The sequence below is a fragment of the Macrobrachium rosenbergii genome, chromosome 8 (assembly GCF_040412425.1).
Source record: "Macrobrachium rosenbergii isolate ZJJX-2024 chromosome 8, ASM4041242v1, whole genome shotgun sequence".
Taxonomy (NCBI): domain Eukaryota; kingdom Metazoa; phylum Arthropoda; class Malacostraca; order Decapoda; family Palaemonidae; genus Macrobrachium; species Macrobrachium rosenbergii.
Genome location: NC_089748.1, coordinates 79,525,009 through 79,546,649, shown reverse-complemented (window position 1 = coordinate 79,546,649; position 21,641 = coordinate 79,525,009). Strand labels below are relative to the sequence as shown.

Genomic DNA, 21,641 nt, shown 5'->3' with positions numbered 1-21,641 from the left:
TTACTGCCCATGAACAAAAGATGTCATCCACATATCGTACCCATAACACACTTCTTGGCAATAAGTTCGAAAAACTCCATATATAAATCACTAAGTACAGGAGAAAGAGGATTTCCCATGGCCATACCGAATTTCTGCTCAATAATTACCATTAAAAGAAAACTTGCAACTTTGGATACACAATTTTATAATTTCTATTAAAGTTCTGTGTGGCAGTATGGACACGTTCTTTCATCTCATCCTCTAGAAACTCTAACAGGTCATCCGTTGGCACCTTTGTAAAGAGAGAAGTAACGTCGAAACTCACCATTATAAAGTCATAATTTGGGTTCAAATTATTGAGACGACTAATAAAATCTACATTATCTTCAAGAGAACATCCCGAGACAGTGCCTACTAGTGGTATAAGTATTTCAACCAGCCATTTTGATAGTTTGTATGCAAATGAACCAATAGAGCATATAATAGGTCTCACTGGATTTTACCTTGTTTATGAGTCTTTATAGTACCATACAGATAAGGAGAAGCTGGACAGATAGTTGGAAATTTTTGTGTTAAATCCTAATGGTTATACAGGAGTTTCTTAATATTCTTGTTAAACAGAGTATTATCATTTTCAAAAGCATTGTTTCTCAGCCGAGTATAGGTAGTATGATCGTCTTACAGTTCGTACATTTTTCTCTCATATTCAGTTTTATCCAGTATAACCAGAGCACTTGACTCTTCTGCCTTCGTAACGTGGAGTATGTTGTCATTCTTGATTTTCTTATACGCTTCAAAGAATCTCTTTGAAACGGATAAGGGTGATATGACTGATAAGCACAACACCGACCGTTCGTTATCACGCTCAGTACATGTCATTTCTACTTTGCAGGTTCTAGTGGCGACACCCCTGTAATATCTTGCATCAGGATTTTAACAAACACAGGGGGACTATTCATCAATAAAAGTAAATATCTTGCATCAGGACTATAACCAGATCAGGGGATTTTTCATCAATAAAAGTAAGTAAATCCATATATGACAGAAGTCAGCAATGTGATGGTGGTCAGCAATGCAAGGGTGGCTGCTTAGTTGCTGGGATTTGTTGCTAAATTTCGAGTCCGTTGTTTTCTTTTCTCATTGGTAATCTGGATAAGCTACATTTAAGACTATTTAAATGGTTCAAGGCAAACTGCATTGTTAAGCTAACTTTAAAATATCCGGCATAATAAAACCCGACGGTGCTACTTGGGCTTGTATCTACGCATCGCCTCCGAGGTGCTAGTACTAAACATGGCGGAATCTGAATGGGATGCAGAGGCATCATTTGGTGGGGGCCACATGCCCCCTTCAAGACACTGATGGCCCCCCCAAGACTTGGTTTGCCTCCCCTAGCCTTTGAAATAATAATATAATAATAAAACACTCCAAGGTGTGTTTGTGTGTGTGTGTGTGTGTTTTTGGGAATGGAGACTGGAGAGGGGCCTCTGGTTGAAGCGACCAAGACTTGATCGCGTTCTAGCTTGTCAGGAGTGCGTGAGACAGCGTGAGGTAGCAGTAGTGTTGCCTAATTTTGGCTAGATCTCTATATTTTTCATGAGTTTTAGCAGAGAAAAAATGCTCCCAGACAATAGTCGAAAAGGTTAGCCGAACGAGCATTCTATAATCAATCCATTAAATGAAAGATTCTTACTAAGTGAGAACTGCAAAGTTTGTAAACACGGAACGACTGAACCATGACCCCATGGAGAACCGGCCCATTCCAATAACAACTGTCAATAAGATATTAAGATCATCAGTTGTCAGTTGTCAGCTAGGAGCCCAGCAATCCGTTTATTTGCCCAATTCTTTGGTGAAATAATAATTTTATGTGGTGAATTAGTCCAACCACTGAACATTTTAACCTGCCTTGGTAATTGTATTATGTATGGTACACTGGCCTGCCATCATGGAGGGATCAAAATCACAGCAAAGCATTGCTATTTTTTTTTCAATAAAAAACAAAAGAATCTGACAAATCTTCAGATGTTAGGCCATCTGAGTGTTCTGAAATTGTGAAAAAAGTTCAGGACCCCGAAAAAGAAAGAGACAACCAGCTCCACTCAAAGGAGCAAATACTGTAGATATAATGGCTGCTCCATCAACATCAGGGATAGTCAGCAAGAGCGAGAAGTAAGTTTCATTAAGTTTATCATTATTACCAGAGTGGTTCTACTTATATACTGTAATATATACACATACATTTATATATTATTATATATATATATATATATATATATATATATATATATATATATATATCATTATTACTAGAGTGGTTCCACTTATACTGTAATATACACATATACATTTATATATTATATGTATACATTGCATATATATATATATATATATATATATATATATATATATATATATATATATATATATATATATATATATATATATATATATATATTTTTATAAATATTTACTGCTGTTCGCCCTCGAACATTTAGGATAGTAATATCAGCCTGCTCAAGACAGGGAAATTGCTTTGTCCCACGCTAGAGCAGTCAGTTCAAACTTTAACATCCGTTGGAGAAAGGAATAGGTAGCATTTGGCCATTTTTCCCTATAGGAGAAATTTCCATATTCAACTTTAAGAATAGGTGGTCCTAAAGTCCTAGTTTTTTCCTTTCTACCTGTCTCTCGTGGCGAATGTTTTTAACAGAGCATAGACGCCTAAGGCATGACTGTAGGCCTGTTTTGACCCAGAAACGGTCAGGGAACTACAGAGAGATCCCAGCCGGTCACTGAAGAGAGCAGACGTCTGGAAGGTGGCCCTGTCCCTTATTACTTTGTCTATTATTCCTATTTTATTAGTGAATGGTGAGCAAGAAACACACACCTGAACTCCACGTCCGGTTGTAAATGCGCAACGACTCTCGTCATTAAGGTATAGTCCTTTTTGTTGTTGAAACTTCGTCCATTCTTTTAACCTCTTTTCTGTATTTCCATTTTCTCTTTGTTTTCTTCCTTCAGCCACCACTTAGGTATATGTGTTTACGAAGTCTAGATTAAGCCTAATTATTATATTGTGAGCTTCAACCCCGTTATTCCAGTAAAATACCTAGGATTTAGGTAAGCAAAATCAGGTTAAATCTCGATGCTTTGTATGCCTCGCGTCCGAATGTTTGGGAGAACCGTTGCGTTTAAAATCAAATTCATCTCAAATATTTTTGTTAAGGTTAATAACCCTTAACTGGCGACCTTTGGCTAATTAACGACTGTCTTTGAGGTTAACTTTTGGCTTCAAGTGGCAGGTTACGTGTAATCTTGGTTTGCAGGGCCGTAAAAATTACGTAAATTGAATAATACATGATCAACCAAGACCTCACACGTAACATTGGCGACCTTATGTAGAATCTCAAGTACATTTTAGAGAAAGAATCTGGAGAAAAGGAAATTAAATTACATTAATTCCAAAAAATAAAAGTCAGATATCGAACTCCATTTCATTCTTCCAAACAAGGAACGAGGCATAATAATAAGCAGTAAAGAGAATAGTTATAATAACAAGTGTAGCGAGAATTAGCGTAGGTAGGAAGTGTGCGACTCGGGAGCAGAGCGTCATAATTTATAACGGTTAAGACAAAGGGCATTTTACCGTGTTCGATCGTGAGTCAAGTCGTTCAATGAACGAATTCAAAGGCCGAATCGCTGGAGCCCAGTTCATATACACAAAGTAATGTAGAAATCGCGTCGGCAATTCCGATCGTTATTGTTTGCATATAGCGGGAATCATTCAAAACCGTGTCAGTGAAGTAGCAAACGAACTGAAATAGTAATTTTACAATAAAGGTACCGTTCAACAACGTAAATTTACGCAGGCAGGCTAGCATTTCTCTTTTCATTCTTTTGTTTAATGTCCGGGTGAGAATACGATAACAAAAGACACAAAGTTGTTGGTAATTTCGTTTTCCAAACTTAACGTAAAACACTATGCATGATTGGTATATTTAAAGTAAAATCTGGATACCTGCATTGGTTTTGTGCGTTGTTTTTGAATTTGTTTGAAAAAGAAAATACCCGCCATTTTGGATTCCTCCTCCGTGTTCGCGCTGTTGTTTTGAAATTGTTCGAACTGTTTGTGAGAGAACGGCCATTTTGGTGTTCCTTCGCCGCCAGAGGTTGTTTTTGAAATTTAGACCTAACGGGACTTTTCCGCCATCTTAAGACCTTGTTATTGTCATCCGCTGTTGTGACCAGACTCTGCCCGAGCCACTTTGGGTCATTTTCATTTTTTTCCTTTCAGAAGTTAACCCACCTCCTAATATCTTAGCTAGGAAAAAACCAAAAGATAATTTAGGCAGGGAAAGATAGGCCTTAGTTAGGAGTAATACCACAAGTTCCTATACGAATACCTGCTATAAAAATCATATAAAGAGAATTTAAAATTTTACGATAAACTTTTGTGACGTCGGCTCCCAGGAAAATTAAGATAATAAAGTAATCCCTAAGGAAGCCAAGACGACGCATCTATATCATTTTATTAAGATCCATGCCATTGTGCATGTATAAAATCTTTGTTTACATGTTCTCAAGCAGCAAGAAATTAGCTGATTGAAAATCTCTCTCTCTCTCTCTCTCTCTCTCTCTCTCTCTCTCTCTCTCTCTCTCTCTCTCTCTCTCTCTCTCGTCATTCAAGTAAGCATTCCTAACCTAAGTGTACGTGACCCTCTTCAAAGAAAGAACGGCCGACACTAGGCTAATTAATTCCAATACAATAAGCCAAATAAAAGAAACACCTCTGTCCCACAATAGATGAGGACAAGTTAAGAGTAATTACGATACAGTGATAAACTGTCGGTCACGAGTGAGGCCTGCTATCCAGACCGAAGCAAACAGTAGTTTTCACCCTCTGAAAAAGAAGGGGCCAGCACTGGGGCCAGTACTGGGACCAGCCACTCACGAGGATCTTTAAGAAAAAAAAAAAAAAAAAAAAAACCCAAATTCACTTTATTCCACAGTGCCAATAATTTGCAGCACTGTCATCACTTGAATAGCTTACTTCTCTCTCTCTCTCTCTCTCTCTCTCTCTCTCTCTCTCTCTCTTTACCTTCCCTTTCTCTCTCATTCAATTGTTGCACTCTGCAGGGGTGTAGAGTGCCTTTCCTCCCATATAGCCTAGTTGACTCCAGTAGAGGGTCCCTAGGAACACATTGGCACCATAAGTGCCACTAAAGAAACCAAAAAATAAAGGGAACACAGAAGAGAAAGTTCTTCTGGGACCTAACCTGCACCAGTGCCTTGGGATACTGAGTGCCACCAGTGTGACCTGTACACGGCACACCCAAACTACAGTGCCACCTTTTGAAAGGGGCCACGTCATTATTGAAGAGACACTTCCTCGCTGCCCAAGTACGCCCAGTCAACCCGGTTAGACGCCCTTCCCCACCAGAACCATGGCAGCAGAGCATTATAAAACTTTCCTGGGGCTGGGGACGGCAGGTCTCACCGGCTCGAACTCACTACCTGGGTTCAAGGAGCAAGTGGACGACTTGGCCAAGCGGGAGGAGGAAGAAAGACTGAGCAGAGGAAGTATGAAGAAGAACAGAGGATGTATGAAGCCGAGCAAAGGCAATATGAAGAGGAAAGAGAAGAAAGAAGAAGACGGCATGAGTTAGCCTGCAAGGAAACTGAGTTAGCCCTAAAGGAGAAGGAGCTCGAGCTTGAGAGAGCGAAAAATGGAGAATGCAGAAGCTATGGCTAGCCATCAAGCCTCCAGTCCTACACCTGCTGCATCAAACGCTCCAATTTCGAGCATCAATTCCCTAGTCCCCAAGTGGACTGAGGACGAGCCAGAAGCATGGCTGGAGGAGATCGAGGCTCTTTCGATAACTACAGCACCACGGAGACGGAGAGAGCCTTAATACTAGCCAAGCATATGGAGGAAAAGCCTGGCAGCGCTTCGCTCACTGGAAAAGAGCCAGAGAGGCAACATGGCGGAAGTTCGAGAGTCATTACAAAGGCCTACGAAATAACCCCAGAAAAATGGAGACAACGGTTCCGAGGTCTTGCCAAGGAAGTCGGCTGGTCTTGGACGGAATGGGCATGTCACAAAACCCAGTCCGGTACGCGCTGGTTCGACTCCTTGGCCTGCACGACGTTTGAGGATCTCTTCAATCGGACCATGCTAGAAGACCTTTTCCAATGTGTGCCAGGCCCCTTGCTGTATATCTTAACGATAAACAGCCCTCCACACTTATGGAAGCTTGTCGCATGGCTGATTCGTGGGAAACCTTCAATCAGTCGATAGCACCTCTCAGAAGCGAATCATCCCTCCGCCTACCTCTCAACTCCACTCGCCCAAGAATGGATTGCCTAGCAAGACCATATGCAACTATTGCAAGAAGGGGGCCACGCTGAAGCTGAGTGCCGATACAAACTCGGCACTAATAAGCAGCCTAACCCTACCAGCCAGAACTCCGCCTCCCGATTCATCCGCTCAGCCTCTCCTCCAACAGTTACTGCAGGCCACCGAGCCCATCCAAAAGGCCCGTGCAGATCCTGTGGGGCTGCTAGCCACTACAATGCTGGATCTCCGGCCTGTCCACATCATGTCCCCACCACCAAATTTGTCAACCTAATCAGCACTTCATTTTCTGCTGCTGGTCCGCACCGGATCCTTTACCCCGAGAGACTGGAAACCCAGTTCATCTCGGTGGCCCTCTTCAGAGCACTAGCCTGCCCAGTGACCCTTCCGGTCACAGTAGACACTGCGGCAGACATTAGCCTGATCACTAGGGCCCAAGTGCCAGCCGGTGCCATGGTTGACGAAGAAACCCGGTGGGAAATGAAGTGAATAGAGGGCCACACCATTACCGTTCCTACTGTCCAACTCCAGGTTATGACACCTTGGGGCACGATACCCCACCGCCTCGGCGTGGTAGGTGGAATTCGGCCCGGAGTGGCCTTCTTGTTGGGTCGGGATCTTCTCTGCGAAGCCCGTCACCAACGCCACTCCGCAGCTGCGTTACCTCCACAGAGGCCCCATCTAACACTCTCAATAAGGTCAAACCTCCACCTTCCGCCCACCAAAGTGGTCCGCGGAAGGGGCACAACCAAACTATTCCAGGCCCAGCCCTCTCCAATCGCGAAGGGCTGGCCCACCAAGAGGTCCTCCTCCGCGAAGAGAGATTCAGGAGGAGCAGTACCGCTGCAGGACGTGCAAGCGGGCAGACCACTCCACCAATTGGGAGGGCTGCCCAAACAAGCAACGCCCAGCGGACGCCCCGAACAAAACTCACCGAGAGGCTACGATCTCCGCTGGGGCAGGAATCTCTGCCGCAGCCAACCACAAGTCGTCCGCGAGGTATTGCACCTCCGGACCCTCATCAGGCATGCCTGACCTCAACTGCTGCCAGTGCCACTTGCGAGCACTGAGCAGTGCCAGACTCCGTCCGCCACGGACGTTGAGCTACCAGTGGAAAAGGCCCCCATGCCGGGTCTAAATCATGAGGCGAATCCTCCTCCGGGAGATTTAGGATTCCCATGCAGTTGATCATCGCGACTGGAGAGCCTCCAGCACCCGAAACTTCTTCTTTGCAAGATTCTTCTTTGCAAAATTTGACTCCAGGATGAACCCTGGAGGATCGAAATGGTACCCCTTCCTTGAAGACCAGGAACTGGCATCCTCGGATGCAGAAGTTGAGATCGCCTCGCTCCGGTTGTCGCAGCAGCCGGAGTAGGGAGTCCTCCCGCAGCTTTTGCAGTTGCCCCATGACTCGCGCTACCGCTAGCCCTTCTGGCCTGTCCCTGGAGTCGGTGCTCTCATCACCTGCCAGGCTAGCTACTGATAGGCCTTGGAGGAACCCAAGAAGAAGAAGAAGGGGCGGAAGAGAGCCCAGTAGTTGCTGAGCTATAAGCTCATCCTGGCACTAGTGCCCTCTCGGCACAGTGCCCTAACATCTAAGAGTGATCCTGGCCCCTTGCCCAGAGAAGGTAGCCAGTGTGATCTCTTCCTTTATTTGTACCTAGCCTAGGCCACCTTAAAGTACAGTACATCAATTTAGTAGCCTTGTTCTTTCCACTTACCACCGAGCCGCAGTAATCATGTAAGTAGCCTAACTAATTCCAGTAATCTTAACTATTAGAAACGAGCCACGATGCTCGTGACACGCATGGCCTAAGACCTCAGTGAGGCACCCATTTTATCATATGAGGCAACCTCATGAATTAACTAGTAAATTTTAATTGTATTAAACATAAACCATGTTGTAATTTAGTTAGAATATTAACTCTTATGTTGGTGCTACGGTCGGGTTAGGATAGGTTAGGCTAGGGAATATCATAGAATGTACCACTAGGCTAGGTCTAAAACACATCATGATTGTAGGAGGTAGCCTATAATAACCGTGAGCACCTTCTAGTACTATTAGAATTAGGTTAAGTAGTGATTATAGCTCATATCCTATCTAGGGTTAGGTAGTTCTGTAGCTAGGTAGGCTAACCAGGACTAATCTGCTCAGGGGAAGGAGAGTAACCTACGAGAGGCGAACAGCTTGTTTAGTATAGACCTTCACGCCCGAAAAGGGAGTGAAGGCCCTAAAGGGGGAGCTTTTATAAATATTTACGCTGTTCGCCCTCGAACATTTAGGATAGTAGTATCAGCCTGATCAAGACAGGGAAATTGACATTGTCCCACGCTAGGAGCGTCTTCAGTTCAAACTTTAACATCCGTTGGAGAAAGGAATAGGTAGCATTTAGCCATTTTCCCCTATAGGAGAAATTTCCATATTCAACTTTAAGAATAGGTGGTCCTAAAGTCCTTTTTCCTTTCTACCTGTCTCTCGTGGCGAATGTTTTTAACAGAGCATAGACGCCTAAGGCATGACTGTAGGCCTGTTTTGACCCAGGCCGGTCAGGGAACACAGAGAGAAACTAGCCGAACTCGAGCAGACGTCTGGAAGGTGGCCCTGTCCCCGCTATTCTTTGTCTATTATTTTATTAGTGAATGGTGGAGCAAGAAACACACACTGAACTTCAGCACGTCCGTTGTAAATGCGCGCCAACGCTTTCGTCATTAAGGTATAGTCCGTTTTGTTGAAACTTCGTCCATTCTTTTAACCTAGTTCTTTTCTGTATTTCCATTTTTTCTTTGTTTTCTTCCTTCAGCCACCACTTAGGTATATGTGTTTACGAAGTCTAGATTAAGCCTAATTATTATATTGTGAGCTTCAACCCCATTATTCCAGTAAAATACCTAGGATTTAGGTAAGCAAAATCAGGTTAAATCTCGATGCTTTGTATGCCTCAAGGTCCGAATGTTTGGGAGAACCGTTGCGTTTAAAATCAAATTCATCTCAAATATTCTTTGTTAAGGTTAATTACCCTTAACTGGCGACCTTTGGCTAATTAACGACTGTCTTTGAGGTTAACTTTTGGCTTCAAGTGGCAGGTTACGTGTAATCTTGGTTTGCAGGGCCGTAAAAATTACGTAAATTGAATAATACATGATCAACCAAGACCCTCACACGTAACAAGATATATATATACAGGTAGAGATAGATAGATATTTGGTCAATGTAACTTTTTCGCACTTTTATTTACTTCTTTTTTCAACATAAATAAATAGGCCTAGTTCTAGATACAATAGTTAATATTGAGGTGGGGAGAACCAATAGTACAGTTAGGATTAGGGGGATCAAAATTTGTTTCACTTTTACTTTTTATTAAATTATTGTAATAATTTTCCCACTAACTTTATTAAATATGTGTACTTACGATGTGAAATTTACACAGACTTCACACTGACAATTTTTTCTTTTTTTGTTGGGCGGAGAGGTAGCCTATAAGCCAGTCCCCTCAGAATTTTTAATAAATTAAAAAGCCTGGCAAGCATTTTAAAGCCACCTAGTCAGTCAATTTAAAGGGGAATATAGATAAAAAAAAAACCATAGGTGTAGGAAGAAGGGGCATGTGGCCCCTACATTTTTCAGAGAAGGGAAAATGGTTATTTTGCCCCTGCTTTTTTTATGATAAATTTAGTGAATATATATGTGTATATATATGTGTATATATATATACATATATATGTATATTTTATAAATATTCTGTTGTTCGCCCCCTCTGCATTATTTTAGTAGGGATATTATTCTAACAAAGGCAGGACAGCGTCTCTGTCGAAGCTAGAAGAACGCGGGCAGGGAGGTAGACTGTGTTTTCAAAAAAGTAACATCCTTTAGTAGCCGATAGGTTAGCATTAGGGACCTAACCCACAGGGAGGGTTTTCACCAAGCCACCTCTAGTGAAGGTGGTCTTAAGCTTCCCTTTTTCCCTGTTCTATGCATTCGGCGGTGTTTTGTCAAGTTTTCAGACTGCCAGAGGCTACATACCAGCATTGGTGACGGAAACAATAGCAGCCCTGACCTGACCTGGCGCCGAGAGAGAGATGCCCACTGTCGGACGAAGCACGCGTCGCTCTCCTACTATCTTTGTCCTTTGTTCTTCCTCCTGTCTGTTTTTTTACTAAGTGAATGGACAATACGTATTGTTCGAGAATTCCAGTCGTCAGTTGCATTGCGCAAGCAACCCACATAAAGAGTAGGTCTGAAATTGACAAGGATTGCTGATTGCTGGTAACTCTTCCTCTGTACTTATTTTCCATTTTTTTCCCCCTCCGCCACCACTTATGAGAGAACTTAGTATAACCGTATTTCTTTTATGAAGTCTAGTATGTGAATAATGATCATTGCTTAGTGAAATTGCATAAACTATTCCCGTGAAGTAAGTGGGAATTAGGGAAAGTCAAGTGTAAGTAAAATTTCAGGCAAGCATTGGATCCTGATATCACCATTGTTTGGAAGAGAAATAGCCTTTACCAATACTAAAACTTCGTACCATAGCCGCTAAGGTATGAGCCCATTGCGTTATACTTTAATTGAAGCAGGGAAAATTGACTGTGTCCGACGTTGACTAAGTGGTTCATGTAAATTCCCTCGCTAGAACAACACATTCTTTCTTTGTTGGGACTAGGTGGGTAATGAAGGGGTTTGATGTAATTCATTTGTTGCAGAAATAATCCAATTATTCAATACGTAGTTCCGACTGGCGACCTAATCCAATTAAGTAATTGTCTGTCTCTTGGGGGTAACTTTTAGCTTCAATTGACAGTTTACTTGTGTCTTCGGCAGAGCAGGGCTACATAAATTACAATAATTAATTAAAAAACTCATTAGCCAAAGCCCTCATGTAACACTGGTGAACCTCGCTAGGATGCTCTAATTAATTTATAGAGAAAAGAATCGGGAATCAAATTAATTACACATCAGTTTCAGAGAAAAGTCAGATCATATTTAATTTCATGCTAATTCTTCCAAATAAGGAGACAGGACAAGTCTTGAAGGAAAACGTTGCCGAGTTCGGACACACCACCAGCCACATATTTTCCAAGGTCGTTAGCCGAGTTATCGAGTCATATTTAATATTTTGCTGTTCGCCGGCCAATGAGTATTGTATGATATCGAATTTTGTACTAGATAGCTCAGGGCAAGAAAGAGAACGGAGAACGTGTACCTTAATGTTGCTCTCATAGGTTAGGGCGGACAAAATTTGCGAAGTTCATAGAATTTCAAAACCAGTAACGTTCGTCACTATGAAGAGGCCTCCGACTAAACATGGCGGAGTTAATAAGTTTTCATATCGAGGGAAGCATATCAAAATTCCGCATCATTAATATAGCAAGCGAACAGCAACAGTTAATTTAATAATTTGCATTTCTAATTAACGTAAATTCAGACCCGCCAAGATGACGACGAATCCATTTTTGTTCTCTCGCTAACGACCACTCAATAAGCATAGTGGATCATAAAGCAGTCGATTCAGAGCAAGAGAGAAAAAAAGCAAGAATCATAGTAGATTAATTTTTCATCTCCATAACGTATAATTGTGTGCATTGTTGGTATATTTAGTTAAAATTTGCATTCTTACCTTTGCTTTCTCCGTTTTGTGAGAGGAATTCGGGTGCTTTGTATGTTTCAAGTGTAAACAAACGCCGCCCTCAGGATGCTGTGTATTCCTCCGCTGCGACTGCTCCTAGCTGCATTTTGTTTTTGAATCAACAGCTGTGTGATCACGTGACCCGTCCGACATTTTGGGGAACAGGTTGACCACTCCCCTGTCCACCATCTTAAAACCCTGTTGTTGTTTGCGTGATTGGTACCTGTGTGGCGCCACAGTCAGCTTCTGCCTGAATTGCCACTTCGGGAACTACTTTGTTTTACGTAGTAATCCCCCCTTGCAAAATCTTAGACAGACATAGGCTTCATCAATAGATAGGAAATTAGGTGCAGGATTCCATACACTAGGTAAACACAAGAAATAATTTGGTCAGGGAATTATTTATTTAGGAAATATATAACAAAAAGAAGAAAAGTTCCTATACAAATACACTGTCGCAGGAAATTATATCAAAGAAAACGAACTTCATCATTTAACCGTACTTGTGACTGTGAGTGTAAGACATACGACTTGGGCAACAGAGAAAGTTACGATTGCTAAGACAATCCATCGCTGCCCAAGAAAGACGTATGACGTATTTCAAAATAAGAAACTTGCCAGTGTGCCTTTATAATAATTTTACTTATTTTCTCAGGCAGCACGAACTTTGCCGGGTGAATACCTCTCTCTCTCTCTCTCTCTCTCTCTCTCTCTCTCTCTCTCTCTCTCTCTCTCTCTCTCTCTCTCTCTCTCTCTCTCTCGTCTATTCAAGTAAGCGTTCAACCTAAACTCTGAAGTGTATGTGCACCCTCTTCATCGAAAGAACGGGCTGACACAGCAACAAGTAATTAAACTAAACCAAATAAACAGAAACACCTCTGTCCCACAGATAGATGAGGACAAGTTAAGCTAACAAAAAAATCACAGTTATAGAAAACTGTCGGTCACGAGTGAGGACTTTTATCCAGACCTAAGCAGAAAGTAGCCTTCCTCCCTCTGCGTGAAAGGAAGTAGCAGCTGGTACTAGGAACTAGTCACTTACGAGGGCCTCAAAAGCAACTACAATTAATCTTCCTTTTCCACAGTGCCACTAATCTGAGGCACTGTCCCAACCTGAAAAGCTTACATCTCTCTCTCTTTTACCTTCCCTTTCTCCCCCACTCCTTTGTTACACTCTGCTGGGGTAGAGTGCATTTTTCTTAACTACCGTCCAAATTAGTTGAATACAAATCAAGTGTTGCTCCTAGGAATGCAATGGCACCCTAGTGCCACCAAAAGGAAAAACCAGAAAAGGAACACAGAAGAAGAATCCTTTTGTGACCAAGCTTACACCAGTGCATAACGATACTGAGTGCCACCAGTGTGACCTTTACATGGCACACTCACCCACAGTGCTACCTGATTTAAAAGGTGCCACCTCCTTGAAGTGTCACCCTGACTCTGAGGGACACTACCTCGTTGCCCAAGTACTTCCAGTGAACCTGGACAGACGCCCTTACCCACCAGAACCATGGCAACAGAGGATCATAGAGCCTTCATGGAGCTGGGGACGGGATTGGACCTCACCAAGTGGGTTAAGGTACAGTTGGATGACTTGGCCAAGCGAGAGAAGGAAGAAAGACTGGAATGGCGGAATTATGAAGCCAAACAGAGGCAGCTGGAAGATGAAAGAGAAGAAAGAAGAAGACAGGAGAGTGAGCTAGCTCTCAAGGAAAAGGAGCTTGAGCTGGAAAGAATGAGAAGAGAAAATGCTGAAGCTATGGCTGTACACCAAGCCTTCAACCCCACACCTGCTGCACCAAATGCTCCAATCTTGAGCATTAATTCCCTCGTCCCCAAGTGGACTGAGGACGAGCCCGAAGCATGGTTGGAGGAAATAGAGGCACTCTTTGGTAACTGTAGCACCACTGAGACAGAGGGCCTTATTGCTAGCCAAGCACATGGGGGGAAAAGCTAAGGCAGCCCTTTGCTCACTGGAGAAGAGTCAGAGAGGCAGCATGGTTGAAGTGCGTAGAGTCATCACGAAGGCCTACGAAATAACCCCGGAGAAATGGAGACAGCGGTTCCAAGGTCTTGCCAAGGAAGTCAGCTGGTCCTGGACTGAATGGGCCTGTCTGATACCCGCTGGTTCGACTCCTTGTCTTGCACTAAGTTTGAGGACCTCTTCAATCAGCATGGTCTTCAATCAGACCATGCTGGAGGATCTCTACCAGTGTGTGCCTGGGCCCCTTGCTGTATATCTAAATGATAAGCAACCAAACCCTTATGGAAGCCTGCCATATGGCTGATTCATGGGAAACCTTCAACCAGTCCCACAGCACATCTCAGCAGCATATAGTGCCCCCCGGATACCTCTCAGGCTCGACTCGCCCGAAGAATGGACTGTCTAGTAAGCCTCCATGCATCCACTGTAAGAGGGTGGGGCACACTGAAGCTGAGTGCTGATACATGCTCAGCACTCACAAGCAACCTCCTACTAACAGCCAGAACTCCTCTTCCTCTACATCCACGCAACCCTCTCCACCAACCATCATCGCAGGCCACCGAGCCCCTACAAAGGGCTTGTGCCAATCCTGTGGTGCTGTTGGCCACTACAGTGCTGGACTTCCAGCCTGTCCACACCATGTCCCCACCACCAACGTCAAGCTCATTAGCACCTCATTCTCCGCGGCCGGGCCACAGAAGATACTGTACCCTGAGAGCCTGGAGACCCAGTTCATCTCAGTGGCCCCCCTTAAGGGCTCTAGCCTTCCCGTGACCCTTCCGGTCACGTTAGACACGGCAGCAGACATTAGTCTAATCTCCAGGGCCCAAGTGCCAGCCAGTGCCATGGTTGACGAGAAAACCCGGTGGGAGATGAAGTGGACAGAGGGCCACACCATTACCGTTCCCACAGTCAGGCTCCAGGTCATGACACCTTGGGGCACGCTACCCCACTGCCCTGGCATGGTGGGTGGAATTCGACCCGGAGTGGACTTCCTGTTGGGTCGGGACCTCCTCTGGGGAAGCCCTTCCCCAGTAACACTTCGCAGCCACGCTACCTCCTCCAAGGAGACCCAGACTGTAAGAGAACCTCATGAAGGAAAACCACCTTCCACCCACCGAGGTAGTCAGTGGAAGGGGCATGCACCAAACTGTTCTCGGCCTAGTCCTCTCCATTCACAAAGGGGCAGCCAACAAAGAGGTCCTCCCTCTCCCCGAAGAGACGTTCAGGAGGCGCAATACCGCTGTAGGACGTGTAAGCGGACAGGACACTTCACTAATTGAGAGGGCTGTCCAAACAAGCAACACCCAGCGGACACCCCCGAGCAAGACTCCAAGAGGCTCTGATCTCCAGCTGGGGCAGGAATCTCTGCTGCAGCCAAATTCAAGCCATCCGCAAGGTGTTGCACCTCTGGACCCCTTGTCAGGCATGCCTGACCCCCAACCGCTGCCAGTGCCACTTACGAGCACTGAGCAGTGCCACGTTCTGTCCAGCTCGGACGTTGAGCCACCAATTAAGAAGGACCCTGTGCCTGGTCCAAATCATGAGGTGGATCCTCCTCTGGGAGATCAAGGTTCCCTCACGGCACTAATCATGGCAACCGGAGAGCCTCTGGCACACGACACTTCTTCACCCAATCCATCCGCAGAGGATGAACCCCTGGTGGATCAACCTGTCACACCTTCTCTGGGAGACCAGGAACTGGCCTCCTTGGACGCAGAGGTTGAGATCGCTCTCACTCCAGTTGTCGCAGCAGCCAGAGTAGGGAGCCCTCTGGTAGCTTCTGAAACTACCCCTGACTTCACGCCCGCTAGCCCGTCTAGTCTTTCCCCAGAGTCGGTGCCCTCATTACCTCCCTGGTCCGACGTAGTTAGGCCTTGGAGGAACCTGAAGAAGAAGAAGAAGGGGCAGAAGAGAGCCCGGTAGTTGCAGAGCCATGAGCTCATCCTGGCACTAGTGCCCTCTTGGCACAGTGCCTGACCATTTTAGAGTGATCCTGGCCCCTTGCCCAAAGGAGGTAGCCAGCATGATCTCTACCATACAGTAGCCTAGACCCGATTTAGTACATTGGAGTAGTAACCTTGTCACTTACACCTTCCATCGAGCCGCAGTAACCAGGTAAGTACAGTGTAACTGAAATCAGACAATCTAAGCTATTGCGAAGAGAGCCACTACGCTCATGATACTTATGGCTTAAGACCTCATTGAGACAAGCATTTATCATATGAGGCAAACCTCATATACCAACCAGTAATTATCAATTGTAGTGCAGAAACCTTGTAACTTAGCTAGTTCATTGTCACTTACGTTGGTGCTACGGCCGTGTTTGGATAGGTTAGGATAGGAAATGCCATAGAATGTGCCATTTGGCTAGGTCTAAAAGTCATGATTATAAGAGGTAGCACACAATCACCGTAAGCATCTTTGAGTACAGTTAGGATTCTGTAAGTGATGAAGGCTCATATATTTTCTAGTTAGGTAGATCCGTAGCTAATTAGACTGCATGGGACAAATCTGCTCAGGGGAGACGAGCAAAGTAATAGAGGTGAACAGCTTGCTTAGTACAGACCTTCACACCCGGAAGGGAGTGAAGGCCTTCTTAAGGGGGGGAGCTTTTATAAATATTCTGCTGTTCGCCCCCTCTGCATTATTTTAGTAGGGATATTATTCTAACAAAGACAGGACAGCGCCTCTGTCGAAGCTAGAAGAACGCGGGCAGGGAGGTAGACTCTGTTTTCAAAAAAGTAACGTCCTTTGGTAGCTGATAGATTAGCATTAGGGACCTAACCCACAGGGAGGGTTTTCACCAAGCCACCTCTAGTGAAGGTGGTCTTAAGCTTCCCTTTTTCCCTGTTTTATGCATTCGGCGATGTTTTGTCAAGTTTTCAGACTGCCGGGGGCTACATACCAGCATTGGTGGCGGAAACAATAGCAGCCCTGACCTGACCTGGCACTGAGAGATAGATACCCACTGTCGGACGAAGCACGCATCGCTCTCCGACTAACTTTGTCCTTTGTTCTTCCTCCTGTCTGTTTTTTACTAAGTGAATAGACGATATTCATTGTTCGAGAATTCCAATCGTCAGTTGCATTGTGCAAGCGACATACGTGAACGGTAAGTCTGGAATTGAAAAGTATTGTTGATTGCTGGTAACTCTTCCTCTGTACTTATTTTCCATTTTTTTCCCCTTCCGCCACCACTTACGAGAGAACCTGGTATAACCATATTTCTTTTATAATTGCCTAGTGAAATTGTATAAACTATTCCCGCGCAGAAAGTAGGAATTAGGGAAAGTCAAGTGTAAGTAAAATTTTAGGCAAGCCTTGGATCCTGATATCTCCGTTGTTTGGAAGAGAAATAGCCTTTATCGATACTAAAACTTTGTACGGTGGCTGCTAAGGTACGAGCCCGTTGCATTATACCTTAACTGAAGCAAGGAAAATTGACTGTGTCTGACATTGACTAAGTGGTTCATGTAAATTCTTTCTTTGTTGGGACTAGGTGGGTAATGAAGGGGTTTGGTGTAATTCATTTGTTGCAGAAATAATCCAGTTATTCAATACGTAGTTCCACTGGCAACCTGATCCAATTAAGTAATTGTCTGTGTCTTGGGGGTAACTTTTAGCTTCAATTGACAGTTTACATGTGTCTTCGGTGGAGCAGGGCTACATAAATTACAGTATTTAATTAAAAACTCATTAGCCAAAGCCCACATGTAACATATATATATATATATATATATATATATATATATATATATATATATATATATATATATATATATATATAGAGAGAGAGAGAGAGAGAGAGAGAGAGAGAGAGAGAGAGAGAGAGAGAGAGAGAGAGAGAGATGGACTGTCCGTGCTGGGTCACTTAATTCCAGCCTTGAAAACTACCAAGACCTTCTGGAAACTGGAAGAAATCAACACCACTACCAGTGATGAATACTCCCGTCGAACTGGTGGACCAATGGCTAAAATGGAGAAGTTTTCAACATTCTTTGGTCTGAAATTGGGAAATTTGGTCTTTGCATCTTCTAAGACACTATCGATAAATCTCCAAGCTATAAAGCTGTTGAGCTTGCTAGAAAGCATTATGCTGATCTCTATAAAGCTGATCTTCGGAATGATGAGAAGTTCAGCACTTTCTTTAGAGATGTTCAGGCGGCAGCAAGAGACATAGAGGAAATAAGGAACCAAAGTTACCAAGAAGGAGACATGTACCTAAGAGAGTTGATGACGGCAGCGCAGCAGAACATTTCCCATCAGATGTTGAGGAATACTATCACACTCAGTACTATGAAGTACTAGACTTGAACCGCAAACTCATTGATCAATTTCAGAGTGCCATCAACGACATTCTTCAGGAAATGGAAACTATGATAGTAACATCAGGTAATGGACTTCCAGCAGAAATACCAGTCACTGACTATGTACTCCAAAGACACTGACTTGAAGAAACTTTATCATGAACTGGCCATGCTAAAAACCCTGTGCAAAGTTGGAGAAATTGGTGGTCCTAGTAAGGTGACTACTATATCTACAGTTATTAATGCATTACAGTCACTGGAAAATAATCTTGTTGTTGCTGCTATGGTCTCTGAACCAAATAAACTTATAAAGATTTACTCGACCATTCCAGTAATCACAGCCACATCAGAAACGAGTTTCTCAACTCTTCGTAGGGTCAAAACTTATCTTTGCACTACTGTGTGTCAAAATAGACTAAATAACATCTTACTCCTACATGCCCATAAAGTGTTAACAAATGATCTAAATACAAAGCAGATTGCCATAGATTTTATTGAAAAGAACAATACTAGACTTCAGTTCATTGGACAGTTCACCTAGATTAGTCCTTAGCTCTACGTGTATGTAAGTTATTTTGGGCAATAATGATGAAATAACTTAGAAATACTGCATATATCATTTTATTAGGACAACCTATTAATAATTATACTTTCTGCGGCAGATATAGTCTTTTTATTTTTTTAATCATGCATTTACTTTATATATCTTGGCAACTTTATCTAGTCTCTTGCGACCCCCCACTTTTTAGGAGGTTCCTACGCCCCTGAAAACTGTTATAAATAATATACACTACAGTAATAAAAAAAGATAAGTATATCTTAGTTTAACCAGACCACTGAGCTGATTAACAGCTCTCCTAGGGCTGGCCCGAAGGATTAGACTTATTTTACGTGGCTAAGAAACAATTGGTTACCTAGCAACGGGACCTACAGCTTATTGTGGAATCTGAACCACATTATACCGAGAAATGAATTTCTATCACCAGAAATAAATTCCTCTAATTCTTCATTGGCCGGATAGAGACTCGAACTCGGGCCTAGCAGAGTGCTAGCCAACAACTACCGTCTCGCCCAATGAGGAACTACACTACAGTAATGTCATTATACCATAGGCCTATATTGAAATGTAATTAAACAAATACAGAACACGACTGAAAAGAAAACGTATATCTGTGCAAATTATACTCATTGAGAACCCTTAGGTACAACACTTAAAATAAATGCTACAAAGCCTATTTTGGCATCCTGCTCTTTCGCAGGCATCAGATTGTATTCAACTCCATTTCTGTCCATTTGTATGATTCAAAGTGTATTCATTCACTGTATTTTTTGTTAATTATTATCGACCTCAGGTCACCCTTGTTCTCATTGTGTTCCGCGGCGTGACATCAGTCTGCCGCTATATAAACCGCCCGGGTCACCAATAAATCAGCAGTAAATTTTTCCTGCTCGTTTCTTTTGCACCTCTTAAAAAAGTACCAACAATGATTTTTTATTGTTTTGTTCACTTGTAAGTTACATAAAAAGTACCAACATTACCAGACATTTTTATGATTTTTCCTCATAGCTAAGAACCCTGTCTTTGTTTTTATATCTATAAAAAATATATATGTCAAAATATGAGCTTAAGTGTGGAAAAATAGGTAGAACTGATGCCCGACTTATGAATGTGGTGTTCACTTATAGGTTAGTTTCATGAAAAATACTTACATACACAAACTTTTTTTGCTGATTCTAATAGCTAATGCCCTTTCCTTCATTTTTTACATCTATAAAAAATTCTCATTTGATACCCCGGAGGTCAAATTGTGACCTCAAATTTTGTTTTTTGTATAACTTTTTATTTTTCAACCTAGAGTTTTAAAACCTGTATATTTGAATTCCTTGGCTCTGTCTTATTCTAAATACGTATAAATTTATGTAATTCTGATCATTATTAACCAAGTTATGGGTCGGTGAAAATATGTGACCTCACACGTGCCCTCAATTTCCCAAGGTCATGTCTTTTGAACCGTTTGTCGGATTGGTCTAAAAATTTCAGATATGGATTCAGGGCCTAGGATTTCCCTATAATACATTCCAGCAAAATCTGAGAGATGAGGGTGTTAAGCACTGGTTGATCTGACTGAGAATGCCCCAGTAACCTTTCTAAAAGAAGTTAGCGCTAAACTCAGTTGTTTACAAGAGAAACAAAACCAGGAAATACCAAAGAGGATTATAACAGGTCAAGGTCTTAGGAAGGAAAGGGTATCCACAATTCACGAGTAACTAGGAGATATGTCAGTGCTGTAAAGCGATTGGGGTGCCCCCTTTTGACCAAGTATGCTAGGGGGACTATATACAGTATACTGTGCAGGTGACGAAGAACTTAGATGTTGTTAGTGCTAGGCATTGTGATTGTGAAATTATCCTTGTGTAATGATGTGCTGACTCGGAATATAAAATACAAATTCAAAACATTAACAGTAGTAGTTATAATCCATTGCTAGAGAGCACATTTTACTGTTCTGAATTTATAAGTAATGAAAAGAATTGAAAGCGTGGTATATCATCCCTTTTTCATAATTGAAATATTTAGTTGTCATGTGTTACTGCGTGCTGCATTCATTACATTTCGGTTTTTGTCTTTTACCGAGATTTCATACGGAACAATTGTATAACGTGAATTAGTTATGTAATTATAGAAGGTACATTTTGCTCATTTATATTCATGTACAGCCTGGCTTGCGCAGTTTGACCGCAGAGGCATGTATATTTGGGAACGTAATAGATGGCAACACTCAACTCAGACTCTGTCAGTGACTCAGTATTTCATAATAGCCTTAAGCGTCTAGTGCTTGTTGTTGCGTATTGGTAACTTAATTGATGTAAGAGCAGATTTGTGCTTATCTAAACAACGGAACTGTAGTTTCCCCAAGATTCTTCGGTGTACACCCCACTGTCCTGAAGTTATAATCTTGATCCGTTGTGTGCCTTACAGGGGTTGTCTCAAGACCACTCCACAAACAAGCACTTTCCTAGCATCAGAACGACTGCGAATTCCAAGCACCTAATATAGCGCTATAAACAATCGTATGTATTTTGCAAGTAAAAACGTACCTAGTTAGTCAATTAGTAAAGCAATGAAAAAGTGTAAATTTATATTTCACCACCACATTCTTTTCCTAGTTTCAAGATACCACGTTCGGAATTGTTGCTCTGACTTTGGACTCATTAGTGATGAAATACTTATATTTTTTGTATAAGACTTCAATGATGTTCTTTGTTTGTTGCGCGTCTTCCTTGTTCTTTGCTTAGATTTTATATATAAAAAAATGCTTCCACGATTCTCGTGTCACAATCACTGGCCCCCATAGTTGGGAAACGAACTTTTATTATTTTAG

At 42.7% G+C, this 21,641-nt stretch overlaps 1 protein-coding gene across 6 annotated transcripts in view; it reads left to right on the top strand.

Moving 5' to 3' along the window:
* LOC136841002 (interferon alpha-inducible protein 27-like protein 2B) overlaps window positions 1-21,641 on the top strand; it is a 248,888-nt gene that overhangs the window by 62,976 nt on the left and 164,271 nt on the right. For 3 of the 6 annotated variants that reach the window (XM_067108021.1, XM_067108028.1, XM_067108022.1), the window contains exon 2: window positions 875-1,004. The gene's annotated coding sequence lies outside the window, so the exon portion shown is untranslated. Of the gene's footprint in view, window positions 1-874; window positions 1,005-1,505; window positions 2,155-21,020; window positions 21,331-21,641 lie in introns of those variants that run through there. The other 3 variants (XM_067108029.1, XM_067108027.1, XM_067108023.1) reach the window with 3 other exon arrangements.